A 6,995-nucleotide genomic window follows, 5' to 3' on the forward strand; every position below is an offset into this window, starting at 1 on the left:
GTGCCTGCACTCATGTGCACATACCCACACATAGACATGCACCAATACACATAATTTAAAATGAAAAAAACTTTCCTAAAAATGATTGAACTAGATCTTGATAACTGAAAAATGTTATCATGGTAGTCTTCAAACTCATGAAAACTATATACATAAGAACAAAATATAACATTTCATTATATATTCATAATTTTATAAAATAGGCAATAAGAATTTAAAAGATAAGAAATTTGAGTGCTTTTTTTTTATGTCCCTAAGTTTCTTAACTAAATGAGATATACATGCTAGTAAATTTCCTAGATTTAGTTTGGTTGACTCTTTAAAAAAAAATCTTTAAAAAATCTCATTTCGAAAACAAAAATGTGTGAATGTGCTAGAGAAAGCTGCATAAAGAAAAACACATTCATCACTTGGGCTGTGCTCAGCCCACTCAGCCCACCATAGGCAAACATAACAAACACAGTGGCTTACACTACAGAAACTTAGAGTTGAGTATTCAAGATCAAGGTGCTGACAGATGGATCAGTGGGTAAGAATGCTTATTGCACAAGCATGAGTGCCTGTGTGAAAAAAAAATCCTGGCATGGCTGTACATGCCTCTGTAACCCTGGCACTATGGGGCCATTAACAGGAGGACTGATACAAGCTTGCTGGCCATTAGCCTAGCTCCTGGTTCAGTAAGAGACCCTATCTAAATGAAATAAGGTGGAGGATGACAGATCAGGACACCTAGGATCCTCATCTGACCTCTGTGCCTGTGCTCTCCCACATATATGCCACATATGGTATATAAAGGTGCACATATACCACACCTCTATACCAGCACCAGCATCTTGACTGCTCCACAGATGCCTTGAGAAAATTACACTACAGTTACTACTGAACACATCTTCTCCTGAAAGCACAGCTGCACCCCTGGCTGTTTGAAATAGTTTATAAAAGACTTTTTATTAGTACAAACCTTGGAGAACTGCAGATGACCTGCAACTATTTCCACCTAGGCCAGAGGAAAAGGTACTGAAGAGACAAGACTGTAATTGATCCAAACACAAACCATCATTTGCAGATGAGATGTGCCATGATTGGCCCAAATACTCCTCTGACTATAGAAGCAGGTTACTGAGGCTCACTCAGTGAGTTGGCTGGAAGACACTTTCCTGCGCTGCCTCTCCTGGTGCTGCGATTTTATGCCAAATAAAATGCTTCTCTCAAATGGTCTTTTCCTGCCTACTTTTTGTAGTGTGAGTTGAGCTGGTAACACGAAGAAAGAAGCAGCAGAGACAGCAGAGCATCAGCCACAGCTAGAGCTGTGCAGCCAGCAGGGTGAGCTGCAAAAGCGGCACAACCGCCGATTTTTTGACAGCTGCAGAAGAGGTGGAGCTGAATGGGTCAGCAGGCCAAGCTGCAGAAGTGGGAAGTAGTTGGCTGCCTGCCTGGCAGCTGAAGGAAGGCAGCTGAACAGTTTGAGAAAATAGTCAGGGCAGAGGTAAGGGGGACGTTGGGAGTAAAGGATAGAGAATAGAGGCTGAAGAAGAAGCAAAGGCTGTAAGGAGCCAGAGAAGAGTTCCAGACATCTGTTGATCCTTTAGAGACAAGGATCTCAGACACTTTGGACCCAGGACAAGGAATCCCCATATGTGAGCCTGCCAGAAACAAAAATATCAGCTGCTGTCAAGGGCTAAGGAACCTGACTTCTATGCCCACACAAGAGCTGCAACTTTTGCAGAGCTGAGAGTTTCAATACCCGAGGCCTGCATGGAGTTGTAACACTAAAGGGCACCACCTGCTGTTACTCCTGACTGCCTGCTGATGTTACTCACTGCTCACAATACCAAGAGGTATAAAATCTGCCAATTACCAGCACTTGAAGAACTTTACCTTGTATACCCAAGACTTTTTTCTGAACAGAGCAAAAGGATTCACAGCCAGCCAAATGGTAACAGGCGCACTTTATATAGAACTCCACCACGCTACCAGATCTGTCCTTCGGAGTTCCAGTCTGCAAGATATTTAAATCTAAGAGGCATGCTCATAGAAGTATATCACCCACATCTGAAATCCTCAGGTATCTCTTTGCCATTTTACATACCTTTTCCTTGCCGCCATCCCCCAACCCCCAGTAACCAAAGTGCTAGGAGAATCTAGAAGCTGATGCATCCCTAGTCACTTAATCAGTGACTGGCAGATATATGACACCTCAGCTCCTTGTGTCCACTTTCTGCGTTTGAGGGGACTGAGATAAAAGGTCTTCCATTGTCTTTGCTGGGATTACTGGGATCACATCCTGGCTTAACTAGTTTCTTTCATCGTCCCACTGTCTTTATGTTTTTGTTTTTGTTTTGTTCTGAGAGCATTTTCTTTATAAATCACTTCAATGAGTTACCCCAAGTCTCAACTCAAGGTATATTTCTGGAGAAACTGATATAAGACAGATGCTCAAAGATTTCATGAGAAGCAGACAGATGTTCAAGAGTGGGTGTTCAGTAAAAGGAAGCCCCAAAGCAGTAGGAATTGTGAAGAAGCATCAGTGAAGAGTCAAAGAGGGTCAGAGAGAGGGCTCAGCAGGTAAAAGTGCTTGCCAAGCAAGCCTGCTGACCTGAGTTCAACCTCTAAATCCCACAGTGGGAGAAGAGAACATATTCCTGAAAGGTGTCCTCTGACCTACACACACAGACACAGACACACACACACACACACAATACTAATTTTTAAGTGAAAATACAACTTTTTAATAAATCTTTCTCAGTCAAAGGCAGATATAAGAATTAGAAACAATGATATTTATTATCTGCAATGGCTAATCTTGGTTGTCAACTTGACTGGATCTAGAATGAACTAAAATGAGACAGGCTTTCTTGATGGGATTATTTGAAGCTAAACCCTAAATGTTGGTGTTGCCTTTTGATGGTGGCCCTTATAAAAGGCCATGGCAGAAGGGAACTTTTTGCTTTTGCCTGCTTGCCTTCTCTCTCACTGATGAGTTCATCTTGTTGCTGGGGCATTCCTCTGCTGATAGTAGAGCCAACTTCTTCAGATTCCAATGTAGACTGAAGACTAGCAGGCCTCCAGGGATCCTTCAGGCCTTCAGCACCAGACTGGGACTGCTGAGACATCCAGCCTTGTGGACTGAGCAACTACAGCATTCTCCGTCTCTCCAGTGTGCTGCAGCCAATGTTGGACTACTCCAGACTCTATCCTATAAGCTAATCAAATAAATACACACACACACACACACACACACACACACACACAGTTGATCAGTTTTGTTTCTTTAGAGAACCCTGACTAATATACCAGTTGATTAATAAATAAGATGAGAAGGTAAACCCACATCACCTATTCAGTTCAAGGCTCAATAAAATGCCCTGACACAAAGAAATAATTAGCATAGAAAAATGAGTTTTGTATTTTTTTTTAGGTTGGTAGAAAGTTTAGTAAGGTTTTTTTAAATTATTTATTTAATAAACACATGATTAGAAGAAGTATTTCATTACAGCATTAACACATTCAATAACAATTTCTAGAGCAAAGATGCATTTCTTTCAAACTTGGCTGTAATTTTTAGGTTCACAGTTGAATTAATACTTTTATACAATATTGAACTCAGTATAAACCCTATAAGACATAAAATTGAATGGGGTTTTAACCTTTCAGAAAGATCTCCATTTCATGTTAAAATATTCTGTTTCATACAGAAAAACTCATTTTTAATGCTATTAACACTTAGATGTTTACACATGCATCTCTAATCTCTATGTATCTAATTATTACTAGTCACATTCAGTTACACTCGGATCCTTGGCACCTGAGCATGGATATAAAGTCACCAGGTAAATATCAGTGGTAATGTTTTTCACCTCTACTAATTAACATGAAGAAAAATTTTATGCCTCTTCCTCAAATATAACACACTTTTTTCAATTTGTTGACTTTTCTGTGTGTAGTTCATACAGAACGTAGCAAAAAATCTTATTCATCTGTATACCCACATGCCAAATGCCACCCTCCCATAGCCCTCCCCCACTGCAGCCCATATACTCGGTCATCCCTGTTACTGTCCACTGTGTTGTTGGTGCCCCCAGCCATTCCCCAGTGCTTGTCCATCTGCCGAATCTAGTCAGCCTATCTAGAGTTCCTTGTTTTAGGAAGATCAGCTCTTCCTCATCTAGCAGCAATCAGTGCCAATATTCCTTTAGATAAGATTGGGGTCTGCTGTTCATTTTCCCAGCTCTATGCTGGGTTACTGTCTGGGAGTCTCTTGGGACACCCTGACCAACAACTCAAAGGAAGGTATCTCCTGTCTGGCATTGTTTCTTGTTGTGTAGCTTTTAGCTATACACATGGATGCTTAAAGAATTATATTGATCCCTTTAACCTTTGGTTTTACTTTCCTTTTGGGTGTTTAAGACCATACAGTTGGCCCAGATAAACTAATTTATTTTTACCCCTAAGTCTGTTTGAGGATCTGTTCCTCAGGGGTCACATGGGCCTGGGAGGAGCCCCTGGCTTTCTTTTACCAGTTCCATCTATGTGAAGATAAGTCAAAGGTTCTGCTCGACCATGGCTGCCTTCACTTGGAAGTATGGAGGAAATGTTTCCTCTGTGTTGACCCTCCTCTTTGTAGACTGGACACTGGTTGAGGTCCATTTGGTGGGGACTCCATGGCCTCCTTGCTCAAGAGGACAGGTGACTCACCACAGTTACAGGACATTTTGAGAGATACTTATAGTCCCCTGGAACTTAGTCAACCTAGGAGGGCAAGGAACAAAAACTGTCCTTTATGTCCCTCTGAACAAATTAACAGAGGCCTCAAAGTATGGCTGTTAAACATCCAAGAAGGGTAGTACCACCAGTCTCATACTTTTAATTACCATGTGCCATATAAAGCTTAGGCAAAGACCAAACGTTCTCAGATAAACCTTGCCTAGATGTATGTTATATTCCTTGAGCTAGTTGTATGTATAATTTGTCAGTAGGTTGTTCGATTAATATGGTTCCCTCTGGGTTTCTTAAAACGAGATAGGCATTATTTATTTCTCGTATTGTCTAACCCTTTCACCAAGGTTTCCCCACTTAAAGTGCCTCCATTTTTCTCATTTCTCCCTTAATAATACCCTTCTCCTCTGGTCTCACCTTTCTTGAGCTCCTTCTTTCCCTTTATCCCCAAGGTTTCTTGTATAACCTTCCTTTCCCCTCCCCTTAAAATAACCCCAATTTTATCCATATCTCCCTTATTAACGCCTGTTTCATATTGTTCTTCTCTTTAAGATTCTTTCTTTTTCTTTACCTCCATGGTTCCTTTTCATGATCCAGGTTCCTGTAGTTATGTCTGGATATGATACATACTCACTTACAAGGATTTGGTGCTAGGATCCGCATATGGGGGAGAACATACGTCATTTTTTTTTTCTGAGTCTATGTTACTTCACTTAGCATAACAGTTTCTAGTACCATCCATTTACCTGCAAATTTCATGATTTCATCTTTCTTTACTGCTGAGTAAAACTCCATCCTATAAATGAACCACACTTTCATTAAATACTCATCAATTGAGGGACAATTAGGTTGCTTCCATCTCTTGGCTATTGTGAAAAAAGCAGCAACAAACATGGATGTACAAGTGTCTCTGCAATAGGATGAGTTTTTAGGGTTTATGCCAAGGAGTGGTATAAATGGGTTAAATGCTAGGTTCATTTGTAGTTTTTAGAGTTCTCCACACTGCTTTCCATAGGAGTTGAACAAGTTTGCAGCCCCACCAGCAGTGGATGAGTGTTCCCCTTTCCCCACATCCTCTCCAACATTTGGTATCATTTGTTATCTTGATCTTAGCCAGTCTGACTGGGGTAAGATGAAATTTTAAAGTGGTTTTAATTTGCATTTCCCTAATTATTAGTGATGTTGAACATCTTTTAAGATGTTTCATAGCCATCTTTACTTCTTCGAGAACTCTCTGTTCAACTCCTTAGCCTATCTTTTAATTGGGTTGCTTCTTGTCTTGATTCTCTATTTTTTGTGTTTGTTATATATTCTGGATATTAAACCTCTGTGTCGGATGTGTCGCTGGTAAAGATTTTCTCCCATTCTGTGGGTTTTCTGATCGCTTCCCTGGTTGCCTCCATTGATGTACAGAAGCTTTTTAGTTTAATGAGGTCCCATTTGTTTCTTGACCTTATTTCCTGAGCAGTCCCTGTCCAGTTTAGAAAATCTTTTCCTACACCTATATCTTGTAGGTTATTGCCAATGTTTTCTTCTAACAGTTTCAGAGTTTGATCTATATCTTGTATGTTTTTGCCAATGTTTTCTTCTAACAATTTAAGAGTTTCAGGCTTCACATTGAGGTATTTGATCCATTTGGAATTGACTTTTGTGCAAGCTGAAAGATAGGGGTTTAGTTTCATTCTTCTACAGGTGTAGATCCAGTTTTGCCAGCACCGTGTGCGGAACGTGCTGTCTTTCCTCCAGTGAATGTTCTAGGCCTTTTGTCAAATATCAGGTGGCTGAAATTGCAATTACTCATATTTGAGTCTTCAATTTTGTTCCATTGATCTACCGGTCTATTTTTGTGCCAGTACCGTGTTTTTATGAATATAGCTCTGTAATACAGCTTAAAATCTGGTAGAGTAATCCTCCCAGCACTACTCTTAGTATTCAGGGTTACTTTGGCTATCCGAGGTCTTTTGTGCTTCTATATGAATCTTAGGATTTTTTTTTCCAATTCTGTGAAGACTATCATGGGGATTTTGATTGGCATTGCATTGAATCTATAAATGGCTTTTGGTAGGATGGTATTTTCACAATATTAATTCTTCTAATCTATGAGCATGGGAGGTCCTTCCATCTTCTGATATCTTCCTCAGTCTCTTTAAAGATTTAAAATTTTCATTGTAAACCGAGAGTGGTGGCACATGCCTTTAATCCCAGCACTTGGGAGGCAGCAGCAGGTGGATCTCTGTGAGTTTAAGGCCAGCCTGGTCTACATAGTGAGTTCCAGGCCA

This window comes from Nannospalax galili, unplaced genomic scaffold (genome assembly GCF_000622305.1).
Source record: "Nannospalax galili isolate Female #2095 unplaced genomic scaffold, S.galili_v1.0 scaffold695, whole genome shotgun sequence".
NCBI lineage: Eukaryota > Metazoa > Chordata > Mammalia > Rodentia > Spalacidae > Nannospalax > Nannospalax galili.